At 33.1% G+C, this 14,182-nt stretch overlaps 1 long non-coding RNA gene across 2 annotated transcripts in view; it reads left to right on the top strand.

Annotated features, from left to right (window-relative positions):
- LOC129144764 (uncharacterized) overlaps positions 1 to 13,755 on the top strand; it is a 106,747-nt gene extending 92,992 nt beyond the window's left edge. For both annotated transcript variants that reach the window (XR_008549321.1, XR_008549320.1), the window contains exons 2-3: positions 3,899 to 4,001; positions 13,186 to 13,755. This is a non-coding gene — a long non-coding RNA (uncharacterized LOC129144764). The remainder of the gene's footprint in view (positions 1 to 3,898; positions 4,002 to 13,185) is intronic.
- The last annotated feature ends 427 nt before the right edge of the window (positions 13,756 to 14,182 follow it).

The raw sequence follows: 14,182 nt of genomic DNA, 5'->3' as shown, positions 1-14,182 counted from the left end.
AATATCCAACATACCATCCTCCAGGAAAGACTGGAATGCACATTTACAAATTAAGCAATCCATCTATTTCTGTTCAAAGTTTATGAAAACATCAAGCTTACATAAAGACCAAATGGAAGAAATATTTTTTTTGGCCTGTGTTGAAGCCCTAATCCTTTATGTGACAGTTTTTGGAGGTAAAGACTATGGGAGGTAATTAGGTTAGATGATGTCATGAGGGTGGAGCCTCTATGATGTGATTAGTGCCCATAGAAAAGAGAATATCTTGCTCTCTGTCTCTCTTAAAAATGTAAGCTCAATAAGGCATCTATTTGACAAAATAGGAAGGAGTTTATTACCAGAAACTGTGTGTTCCTGTGAGCTTCAGCCTCCAGGACTAGGAGAAATGTTTGTTTTGTTTGTTTTTTTTAACTTACCCAGTCTATGGTAAGTTGTTATAGTGGCCCAGCCTGTGTTCAAAATGGTAACATACCACAAGTATATTTGCTTTACTTTGCAAAACATGATACATTGCCTACACGTCATTACTTAAACTGGAAAGCTGAATGAGAAGACTTTCCTTTAACAGAGAGTATCTATCCATATCTTACCCAAATTCACTGACATCCAACTATTTGCAAGTAACCAAGTATGGTTAAGTTCTAGTCAACATGGCTTACATTTTTTAATTAGAACTATGCATGTTTTCTCTTGCTTTTTTTAGTTCCTAAATAGCGTTCAACTAAGTGTCCATTGTTTGGCAAATGTGATTAACATTTATAATCAGTTGACTTAAGTAAAACAAATTATCCTTGATGTCAGTGGGCCTAATTTATTTAAGGTCTGAAGAGCAAAAATTAAACCTTACTAGAAAGAATTCCTCCTTTCTCAAGAGTAAACTACAGCATGTTTGCTGTATATTCAGTATTTGGACTCAAGGCTTTAACATCAACTCTTACCTGAATTTTAGACACTCCAATCAAACCTACACATTTTGGTTTTACAAGTCTCCTAAGCCATTTCCTTAAAAGCTCTATATCCAAATCTGTATCTGTATATCCTACTATATCCATTTCTTTAGAGAACCCTAATTGATACTGGACAATGTTTTCCTAGAAATTCTGAGATATGCTAACATCTATAAGGAAACATCATGGTACTATACTGGAGAGTACTTTTACAACATTTAAGCAGTGCTTCAAATGCGTGAAATTTAGGTACAGAAAACAGTGGTGGATTTCTTTCTTACAAACCCCTTAAGATGAACTTGAAGCTCCTAATCATAGTGCTAATGATGAAGCCAATCATGGAGGTGAAATCCAGCACTGCATAAAGATATTTTTCCTATAGAAACAAAATTTCTTTAGTAATTATAGCATGTATGAACATATTAGAAATTTATCCAAATTGGCATTTATGGTTGTACTTTCTAATTCATACTAGTTGATTCAACTAGTACTAGTTGATTCATAGAAGTGTTATATATGTTACTTTACTCAACTTTGCATATTTGTTTAAATTGTTAATGCAAGGAAAAATTTCAGAATATTTTGAACAGTGACTAAGATGAATCAAATGTTACAATTTTGTCTATCAATAATGAGACAATATGCTAAAACATTGTAATACTGAACACTCAACACTATTTACTATAAAAATTATCACTGGAAACATTACAAAAATGCCATAATTTAGGTTTCTCAATTCAAGGCATGAAAGGGGCATGAAAATATTTTTTAAAAAAACAGATGGCAATATGTGGGAGGGTGAGAGATGTCATACCCAGTTACAATTTCTAATAAATATTTATAGTACTTCAACATTTCTGAAACACTTTCACACATATTGTTTCTTGTTTTCATATATACCTATGCTGTACAATAAGCTCAGCCAACAGGATTTTTTAATGCTAGTTGTCACTGTAAAAACAATAATCGGTGAGTATAAGAGGGTATTGCCTGGGAAGTTCTATCTACCAAGATACTTACCCACATGTTATTTTCTAAAAGAAAACATGAGCAAACACATTGCTGTTTATTAAAATTACGACACAAAAATATAGAAAATATCAAGAACAGAAGGAGCTAAGATTATAAGAGCTTTATAAGCTCTGATCTTCACTTTTAGTTTTGGCAGAAAACTGAACATTGTTACATTTGATTGGAATAGGAAAATATTAGGGTCATATGGTACACATACTTAACAAAGCAATCCTTTGTTTTATTGAGATGACTCCCCAAGTAGCACTCTCATAGAACATTTCTCAGGCATCTTGAGCTAATTCCACTACTAGAAACCATTGCTTTTAAATTGGACTAACTTGAATAGTCACTGTTTTGCTTAAACTAGGATTCACCAAACCTTAATAGTCTATGACTTATTTTGCAAAGTTGAAAGGTTAGTTATGACAGAGCTCTGGATTGTCAACATCATCTAATATATATATATATTTTTTTTTTTTTAAATTCTGCAACTGTTTTCATACCTTCTTTGTGCTTCTGTTTCTTCTTGTCTCACTATACTCAGAATTGTCAACAAGGAGTCTGACAATTCTGATGAATGGAAGTATACCAAAGCAGTTTTATATCAACTTTTATCAAATCTTTTAAAATCAGAATCATTAACAAACAGGTTATTTTGTACCCCTAGAGAACCTGTAGTATGTCATTAAATCATGAGGATGGCATGTTCTATTGCCTTCCATTATGTACTTAAAACAGCTATGTTATCCAAACTTCTCTACCCTCTCCAACTTGATATTACATTGCACTGTGTGATAAGTTTCAAATACATCCTTATGGATCAGAATATACATATTCCAGAAAATATGTGCAGGTGTTGTGCATAGTTATATTTTGTTAGGGGAATGTATGATATTTCCACCACCTCATCACAACCAGTTGAGTCATTTCTCCAGAGAGCAAAATAATACTGTATTATTAGCACAGTAAAGTGAAATAATCCACTTAACTAGTTATTATGGTTGATATAGAAAAATCCCTTTATAAATTAATTATTGGAGATACCATCATAGAAACTTGAAGGTGAAGATATGGATTATATATACTATCTCTTCCTCCTAAATTTATATCTATTTAGATAGAAAGCAGATCTTTGGGTATCACCATAACTTTCAGAAAATTCTTCTGGCCAAAAATATGAATTTTTATCATCTATGAGTCATGTAGAATGTTTTACTATATCACTTTTAATCCAATTCTACACTAAAATGGAGGAATTCTTACATGTATATGTTAGGAGGATTTTTTTTTTTTTTATTTTTAAAGAGGCACTTATTTATTTGTTTGTTTATACATGCACTGGGTACAGTCAGAAGTGCGGGAAGGTGAGAGAATTCACCAGAGTCAGAGTGGGGAGCAAAGCAGGCAGAAGGACCGAAGTACACTGCTGAGGGGAGCAGCAGGCGGCAGGAGAGGTCTACACGCCATGTGGGACCCTCCTCCGGTGGCCGGGGAGCAGCCGGGGATCAAACCATTGCTGCAGAGGCCGTGGGGTAGCTTCGCAACCCAGCGCTCAACCGCTGCACCACCGGGAAGGCCCGATAGGAGGATTTTGAACTCATCCCATAGGCACAATTGACAGCTACATTTTCCTCTGAATAAAACCCCCAAAACTAAGTAACTTCTACACATCAGGCAAATGAGGTAACATTTACATAGGACTAGACAGGAGAGGCTGAGACACAATCATGACAGAAATTTCAATTTGCAGTGATTGACATTGTGGAGGGATCTCACAAACCTGAGTTTCTGGTGTGTGAAAGGTTTAATTGCCACATCTGGTGCCCAAATTTTTAGGACCTGCATATGAGAGACAAGTCCCCAAAATACAGCAAACATTTAAAAACAATGGGGAAATTATAGATGCCATCAAGGTGATGTCTTTGCTTCACATCTAGGAAGAACAATTACCAAGATCACCCTTGAAAATCCTGTAGCACCCACTGTACCTCAGACACCAACACATACTACCAGGAGATCTACTCATCTTTGTGACAGAAGGTAAGTGGAGAATGGTACAGAGCCGTGCCAGGGGACAGAGATAAACAAAATAGATGAACCTTTAACCAGAGTATTAAGAATCCTAAACAGCAACACATACTGCAATCTAGAAGGAATGAATAAATTCTTCCAAACATACAACACTCCCGCACTCAGTCAGGAAGAAATAGAAAATCTAAACAGATTAATCATTAGGAAGTAAATACAAAGAGTAACAGGGGGGAAAAAAAAAAAACAAACAAAAAACCTGTCCCCATACTTTCAAAGAATACCTATCCAGCTCAAACTTGAAAAGGGGGAAAAATTTCCAAATTCATTTTATAAAGGCACCATTACCCTGATTTAAAAACCAGGCAAGGAAATCACAAAAAAAAAAGAAATCTGATAATCATGGTCAAGTGGGATTTAGGCTGCTATGTAAGGTGATATATTTCATCCCCATAAATGGAAAAAAAAATGTGATATTCAACATAATAAAAAAAAATAACAAAATGTGCTCAGAAATAAAACTCAAGTCTTTCTTCTAAGACCAGGAATTAAACAAGGATGTCTAATCTCACCACTATTATTCAATATAGAGATGGATATCCTAGAAAGAACAATTAGGCAAGAAAAGGATATAAAACATAGCCAAATCAAAAAGGAAGACATAAAACTGCCACTATTTGCAGACTACATGATCCTGTACATAGAAAATCCCAAAAACTCTAATGAAAAATTATTAGAAATAACCAAATACACTAAAGTAGCTGGTTATAAAAATACTGCAAAATGTGAGGTATTTTTTTTATGTGCAGATAATGAAATTGTAGCAGGCAAAATTCAGAAAAAACAGTTATTGACAATCACATCAAAAATAAATACCATGGATAAACGTGACTGAAGAGATATAAAAACCTATACACTAAAGACTATAGGAAATTGTTGAAAGATTAATGCATAAATGTCTTCTGTTCATTTGTTAGAAAGGCCATGTTACCTAAATACAGAAATAATCAATTTCTATCACAATACCAAACACATTTTTCACAGAAATGGAAAAAAAGGGGGGAAACTATAAAAGACCCCAAATAGCAAAAGCAGTCCCGAGAAAAAGAACAAATTGTATCATGCTCCCTGGCACCAAGCTATTATGAGGGATAGTAATCAAAACCATTATGGTATTGAAATAAAAATAGACATACATATCAATGGAACAGAATTGATGGCCTGGAAATAAACCTGCAAGAAAAATTAAGTATTATACTCTTTCATGTTAGCCTTAAAGATATACTCTTTGCCTTAACTCCAGGTAAGTTATTTTGTCTATATGGAAAGATATTGTTCAGAAAGAGCATCCATGTGAATGTATTGTGGGACAAAATTTTCAAAGTTGTAGCTAATATGTTTAACTTAGGACAAACTAAATGATCAACTTGTCAGCACACTTATTCAAAGAACTGTCTCTGCAAAAACAAATGCTATGATGTGGATATTGCTGTTGAATTTTTTGGTATGTATACTTTCTAAAGTAAGTGAATGATTTCTGGGTTTTTTTTTAGTTGTTTGATAATATTGCATTTCTAGCAGAGCACTTATATTTCAGTGATAGTCTAAATTCACTTTTTACTTTGAAATGGATAGTTTAAAAAAAAATGATTTACCAATTAGGAAAAGTACATGTGTTCTAAGGCAAATTATATGTATAACATTTGGTTTCAATGTGTGCATTTTGCATGTTCTAATAGTTTAAACATTATAATCAGTGGTACACATATTTCTATAATGAAGACTGAGTTTAATTCCATCATACTGAAAACAAGAACATTATCTTTCTACAGATTTGTCAACAATACTCAAGAATGGTAACATATGGAAGGAGTAAAACCACAAGAAAACTAATGAATGCTCTCAGAAAATGTACAGACTAATTTTCCTCCATAACATTTCCATTGCTGACAAGCACTTAAACAACAGCATTCTTAAAATCATGTACTCAGTTAAATGGAGCAACCCTTCACATTTAGGAATTGAGTTGTTTATCACTTTCAGGTCTTCAGAAGGCAAAAGAAATAGCCTATTAATTCTCTCTTACAGTAAAAGAAGCTCATTTTAAAGGTGCTTTCTAACTGGAATTCTCCTCTGAAACAAATTGAAACAGCTAACCATTTCTATTTAATATCAATCTCTCTAATAATTCTAGTTAATTAAATGTATCTAACTATGTATATTTATTTAAAAATAAAATTTCAAACTGGGATGCTAATGTTTTCTTCTGCATAGGGAGAAAATGCTGGGGGAAAGAGGATAAGGAATTAGAAAATAAAAAGGTAATAACTTTGATGATGGAGAAGTAGCTAACACATTGTAACACCTACATTTCTGCTTTATGTCCAGGGCGGGTATGAGAAGGGAAGATAATGATTTGAGGTAGTGGTTAAAGGCAGCATTTAGCAATTATAATTTTGTAATGCAAACTTGAAGAGAAAAGGAATCTGAACCTCAGAATTGTAACTTATATAAAAAGGGGTTTTTAAAGGAGTCTTATTTCAGGACAGAGTATTTGGCAATGCTATATGATCTCTGGGATGACAGCTTCATGATTTGAGGGCAAATTTTGTGGGCAAAGGAATTTTAGTTAACCTGTACACAATGGAGAGAAAAACAAAGATTACCCAAATACATATTTTTGTACCTTTCTGGGATCAATCAATGACACTTAGGAATATAAGTATACAGCATTGATACATATTTTAACAAACTTCTGTAAGAAGAAAAGCAGGAATATTTGAGGTAATGCAAAAATTTATGGCTATGAGTGCGTGGTGAAGGTAGAGGAAAAGCATGGCAATTGCAATTCCTTAAAAATATTTTGTTCTATGCAGTACAGAAGATATTCAGCAAAGTAGTAAAATAAACTGGAGAAAAGTAAGGCTTTTGATGTATATACTGGAGAATAAAGAAAATAAAATCAGCAATTAGGAGGAAAAACTGTCCAAGAACTGATTTTAAGGAACAAAAGAGATAAACCTTTTTTTTTTTTCATTTTTGAGTTCAGAGGGATGGGAATCACAGCCTGGTAGGAACCCTATTCTAAACTATGATTAGGGATTTTTTTTTTTTTTTGCTTTATCAGCTTTACACTACGTATTCAGAATGACAATCTGGTAGAGGAAAAAAAGAAAATGGTTATTATACATCCACAAATAGGCCAGTCTTACAAAAAAGAAAAATTAGAATACCAAAGCATATAAAAATATAAAAGGGAATGACAATTGACAAAAAGTAACTGCAGAAGAAATTTAATAATTTAAAAATTATTGAACAGTTAATATATTGAATAATACAAAGTTAAGCACAATCTTCATAAAAAAGATAAATATTTTTAAAAAGAAAAAATAAGGAGTGTCTCTAAATTTAAAAGAATACCAAATTGTAAAACAAACCAAAATAAAAAATTCTGATTTAGAAATATCACAGAACGAACTAATAACCCTTTAAAAAACTGTAAAAGGACATATGGGGAGAAGATGTAGTATGTTGTGGGTTAACTGAGAGGGCCAATGTCAGAATAACCCAGTTTTTTTTTTTTTTTTTTGAATACCTCTATAGGTAGGGTAGTAGAAAAATTCTTAAAATTGAATACTTACATTCAAATTTACTTATTTAGTAACAGAAAATATATCTACATTTAATGATATGAGTGAAAACAAACAGGCTGGTATATATTTTCCAATGAAAACACTATATGTTTAAACACAAAACATAATTAACTGGGTTCTTTGCTTTCACCTTGGTTAAAATAATAATCTTCAAGTTATTTGATAGGCATTATGAATGAAATGTTATAATGCAAGTAAAGTATAGGTATTTAAAATCTTTAACCTCAGGATCATGGAAAAAAAAAAAAAACAGACTTAACATAAGAGGTATTTTAAATTGTGAAACATTTTATGTAATCTATAAACTGTTGTAGAAAAGTTAGTATACTCTGCTAGGCTTTTCTCTTCATAGAAATATGAGTCTTTTGTAATTTTCCTAGTTTTTATCCTAGTGGGGTTGTTAAGACAAAAATGGTATCAGCAGATTAAACCTAAACAGGACATGAAAAAACTTTGGTAATTTAACAATATTTTAAGAAATCACAAGGTTAAAAAAAAATTGCACTTATATTTCACAACTGAATTGTCTATCAATTACTAGGATTTCATATGCTATTCTTAAAATATTGTTTCTTAGGGAACTACCTTAGGCTATAGTTTGGGAAAAATGAGATAAATCAGGTGTGTTTTGTGGAACTTTGTAGGCACAGGTGTACGGTAGCACTGGTTCAGCGATAAGCACTGATTCTAACCCTCAAGAGCAGTATAGGAAAAAATGTTCTCCCAGTTGGTGGGGTTTGGGTTCTGTAGTGTCATTCTGTTTATATGGAACAGCAGGAGAGAGTTCTGTGAGTGACCTCTCTGGGGAGGATGAAGATGTAAAAGGTGAAAGAGGACATAGGAGGACTTAAAAGAATACACTGTGTTTTAGCATTGGTACAGCAGGGTTTGTGAAAGGTCATCGGTTCTGTTACCTATGTTATAATATTCATCAGTAGCTCTTGCTTTAATTTCTTCATTGTTGCAACTTGAATATTAGGATAATTATTAAGATTAAGTGAATTATTGTAAACAAAGCAATGATAACGATGTGTAGAGAAAAACAAAACATTTAAATCAACAGTGCAGCCTCACTTAAAGTGAATAACCAAAGTTTCCATTTGACCTATGTCCTGAGAATAATGTCCTTTAATAGGATGAAACTAATTTTTTCCCATTGGGTAAAGGAATATTCTAATTCACAATTTGATATTGAATAAAATTCATAAAATCATACTGATATTTACATAATTTACTAAGTTAAATTTTAGAGCAAACAAGAAAATGCAAGTGGCTAAAGAACAGAGGGTAAATCACCACTGCCATGTTAAAGTAAAAATGAAATTAGACATGTAGATGAGTGTGGCCAGGGGAAAGAAAAATGTAGTGATTCTTACTAATAACCTTATCGACAAAGTTTAAAGTTTTTCATTTAGTTTTGGAGGTTAAAAAATGTAATTAAAATTATCAAGATAATCAATAGAAAATTAGATAAATCATTTAAAGGCGGGAAATGTTGAGATAGCAAAACCCTTAGGATCCATGTCAAGGAGTCAGTAACTACTGCTTCAATTTCTGGTTTGTCACAGGATAATAGTAATAACCTAAATTTAAACCTCTTTACCATCATCCCTCCAGAAAAACCAAACACGGCAGTGCCAGCATGATTACTACATGTATGTTTTAGGACTGGGCACAGATCAATCTACTTTTATTTGAAACTAAATATTCCATCAGAAACAGCTCCAGAACCCACACCTAGCTAGAACATTGGTACACTCACCCTCAGAAAGACAGATAATACTTTGAATGCTAAGTATTTAGAAAAAGTGTGTAATATGATAGAATAGCTATTATGAAATCAAGAGGTTTCAGGTTAATTAGCAGGATAACTGGGTTGTAGGATGTATCCTTTGGAAATTTGGGGTGATAAAGCAGAAAGTAATGGTCCGTCTAAAATACAAGCCAATTACCAATTTGTAAGACACACCCTTGGTTTCCTATTTTATTGGTGCTATAAAATGACCATAATTTGGTGTCTTTAAACACATTTTCTTGTGCTGTTATGTAAGCCAGAAATCTCAAGTCATTTCACTAGGTTAAAATCAAGGTGTTATCAGATTGATTCCTTCTGGAGGACCTAGGGAAAAATAGTTTTTTTTTACTTTCTTAAGGGTAAAAAGATGGCCTTTGCCTTTGACCCTTTCCTCTACCTCCAAAGCTCATCACTCAAATATCTGCTTCTATGATCACACTGTCTTCTCTCTCGGAATCATCTTATGTCCCTCTTACAAGAATCGTTGGTATTAAAAATGGATCTACCATAAAACCCAGTAAATCCACTCCTAGGTGTCTATCCAGTAAATACAAAAAACACTAATTTAAGGAAAATATGCACGCCTATAGTCAAAATATTTACAGTATTTACAATAGCCAAACTATGGAAACAACCTAGGTGCCCAAAAATAGAGGAGTGGATCAGGAAGATGTGTTACTTATACAAAATGGAATACTACTTTGCTATCAAAAGAGATAAACTCTTGGTCATTTATGGCAACTTGGATAGAACTGGAGACAATTACACTAAGCAAAATAAGTCAGAAGGAGAAAGACAAATGCTGGATGATATAAATTACATATGGAATATAGAGAAACAAAACAAAGGGTTGCAAAGCCAAACCAATAGCAAACCCTAGCACATTGTGAAGCAGAGTATAAGAATGCTATTTTAGTATCACCATCTGTAGAACTGAGCCTACCAGACAGGGAGAGATGAGAACAAAGCAAGGAGGGAGCACAATGACTATGCTGCAGGACTATGGGTATGTCAGTGCTGGGTGTGGTGTGGTAACACCTGAAGGGGGAGATCCTGTATATCATTTGTAACCTAATATTACCTCAATACAAAAACAAAAGAACCATTAGGATTACTTTGAATACACTCAAGATAAACCAGAATAATCTTGCCATTTCAAGGTTCTCAGTCACAACAGTCACTTTTGCCACGTCATGTAAGACAGGTGCTGGGATTAAGACATACATATGTTTGGGGAAATTGTTCAACTTCCTCTCTCAATTTAAAGAGGGCCATCAATGAAACTGCATTTTACTACGCCAATGGCAGAGGGCAGTCTTGAACTAAGAAACCTTGTCAGACTCCCATATTTTCCCCTAAGACTGTACTCAGCAGTTATCATTGGCCCAGTGAAAAATAAAATTAGGAAATGAAAATAAGGTAGAACACATCTATGCAATCCCTCAGACTGAAGAAAAACCAAGGAAATTAGAATAAAAATATTTCAAATGATAAAAATTCTTCCACCAATCAAATATATAGGAGGGAAGAAAATTACAACACAACATTCTAGCCTGAATAAAATATTCTTAGATAAGAATTTTCAAATATGAAACATATCTTAAATCAGGGATTCAAAAATGCAGGATATAAATATATGAAAAACAAAGTTACAAAATGAGAATTAATCTGACATGAAAACATTGGGCAAAACCATCACTGCTCAGTTAAAATTTAAAAAGGAACATTGAGAAGCTTGAAAGTAGATATGACAATGAGGATAAGGCTATCAAAAGGTACAAAGATAAGATAAAAAAGATACTTGCAGGGGACAAAGAAAATCTATAATATGTAGAATTAGAGTATCTGAAAGAAAAACAAAAAAAAAAGAGCAAAATAAATATATAATAACAATCTCTTGTTTTAAAATGAGTTGGAGAGAAAGCTAAGGAGTTAGACCACATAAAGGAACACATATCTGTCTACCTACCTACATATATACACACCATTAAGTGACAAAATGGCAGACTTAGAGCAAAACAAATTTTATGAACATATAAATGGATTTGACTTATTGATTGATTTACAAATTGGTTCACAAAATGTAGTTCTGTGTTGTACTCAAGAGACATTTTTAGAATAAAAGGACTCATGAAGCCTATAAGAATTGCAAAGGTTTACAGGTAAAAACATGAAAATATCAAGAAAAAAGAAATTTACATTCTAATATCAGGCAAAGGAATTTAAGATAAAAATAGGTTAATTAAGACAATTTAAGTTTCTGAAAGCCCCAACTCACAATGAAGTATTAACATTTTGAATCTTTCCACCCAAAAAATAACATAGCAATAATCTTCATAAACAGAAGTTACAGGATATGAATAAACAGAACCCATTTAGAGGACACTTAAGACAGTCACACTTAAACACAACAATAAGGTCATAAAGTTGTTAACATAAATCCATCAGGTAGATTTTAAGACCATGTCTTAAATATTACACATTCTAATAAAGAATATGATCTTCTGCTCATGCACACATAAAACATTCATAGAAAATTGCCTACATGGGGCCTCCCTGGTGGCATGGGGGTTAATCATTAGCACTATGAAGCAGTCCACAACTACTGCAGCATGAGTTAGATCCTGGCCAGGGAGGTGACCCACATGGTGCAGCAGACCTCTCCTGTCTCTCCCGCTGCTCCCCTCAGCAGTGCATTTCAGTAGATCCACCTGTCTTTTTCCAACTCTATCTCTGGCGAATCCTCTCAACACCCCTAACCTCTGGCCTACACCCCAGCTCTTGTATGCTTAAATAAATCTTTAAAAGAAAATTGCCTAGGCATTATATTTTAAAACAGTATCACTAAGTTTCATGCAATTGAAATGTTATACACACTCAGATAAAAATACAAAGTAGAAGAAATAAAATAGAAATTAAAAAATGCATCTGGAATTTTGAAAGCTTTCTATTGAAAGTCCTTTGATGAAAGATACTTAAATTGTAGACCTCTTAAAATTATATATATAAATATTTCATAAAAAAGGACATTTAAGCAGTGGAGAGAAGAAAAAATAATCTTTTAAGTAACCTATAAATGAAAATTAAAGAATGTAGATATGAACTAATCAATAAAATAGAAAAGACAAAAATAGATCAAAAGAAAGGACAAGGTAAGGAGTAATGGAAATAGAAGAAATTGATGAGGCAGGACAAACAAATTATAAGCAGTTAATATCTAAAATATTTAGAAAATAAAAAAGGGAAAATGGAAATTTTTAGAAATAAAGTTATAAAACTGAACATTATAAAAATGTATTAAGAATGAGATATTTTATAAATCGATCCAAAAATTTTTGAAAATAGATGAAATGGATAATTTTTGAGGAAAATACATGAATCAAATTTGATTTTAGTTGAGGAAAAAACTAAACAGACAAAATTCTATGTAGGAAACAAATTCATTAAAAATATATCCCACAGAAACATCAAAGTTCATATGATTTTCACTAGGGATGTTTAGCAATATGTAAAAGACCAGAAAATTGCATTGTGACAAAAATTGTTTCAGATAATATAAAACTGACACTTGAACCTGATGGATGGAGTCCTCTAAAGAAAATCTATACACTAAGTTATGAATATTGATGCCAAAATTCTAAATAAAACATTATCAAACAGAATCACAGTATTCAGACAATATACACTGTGAGCAAATTTATCTATCTCTGTACTTATAACTTATGTTTCTTTGTTCATTGCTTTTCAGACTAAAATGCTTCTGTGCAGTCACTAGCCATAGAAAGGATTGGGACAAACAATTAAGACAAAAAGATGGCAAAATAGTGCTGATGATCTTTAAACTTTAAAACTAGACCTCTGCAAAGAAATCAAGGTGATTTGACATCTACAGTGAAGACCTGAACCAGCCCTGATGACCTCTATTGCAGCTTTGACCAAGAACAGAACTAAAGACAGAATAAGAGAGAACCACACACTTTGAGAAATACCTACTTCAAAACCTAGTCCAGCTTGTGTAGGAAAATTGAGGAGCATTTGTTCTGGAACTGTGTGACTACTAAGGAAAGGTTGGTTTGATTTTTGCTTCAGAAGGGCACTTGTGTTGTTTCAAAGGCAAAAGGAGAATGAAGTTTAACTATAGGATTTTGTTGGCTGGAGCGAATCCACCATAAATCGACTGACTGACAAAATGTAAGAGCCAACGATTGATTTGCTTTCAGAAGAATGTTCACTGTAGTGATCTGTCATTGATCAATTAAACATGCAAATTAGTTATGGTATTGCTTGTCATGGTTAAATAACTGCCATTAATTGAAACTTTAAAACCTCTTTTGGTATTCATGTATTACCATTATTATAGATAGCTCTCTAAAACTTGTAAGAATAGTTAACACCTTGACCTTGTAGATCAGGAGATGCTCCTCTCTAGCCAAGTGGAATTAGTTTAATATTTTGTGTTTTCTACTTAAAATACATATTATTTTCATCATCTAGAAGGTCTTGTTGATAACCAAAGATTTTCTTGCAAACCCAGGATGCTTTAGATATCTCTCACTGAAATGGGCCTCCCCTGGTGGTCTAGGGGGTTAAGTCTCAGCAATATCACAGCCTCAGCCTGATTTCAATCCCCATCCAGGATGCTAACCCACATGGTACAGCAGACCTCTCCCGTCTTGCCTGCTGCTCCCTTCAGCAGTATATTTCAGTGGATCTGCTTGTTCTACTCCCCACTCTGTCTCTGATGA

The sequence above is a fragment of the Talpa occidentalis genome, unplaced genomic scaffold, assembly GCF_014898055.3.
Source record: "Talpa occidentalis isolate TD23 unplaced genomic scaffold, MPIMG_talOcc4v2.1 talOcc4.6, whole genome shotgun sequence".
Classification (NCBI taxonomy): Eukaryota; Metazoa; Chordata; class Mammalia; order Eulipotyphla; family Talpidae; genus Talpa; species Talpa occidentalis.
The sequence above is the reverse complement of the archived record's forward strand: the minus strand, read 5'-3'. Positions and strand labels throughout refer to the sequence as shown.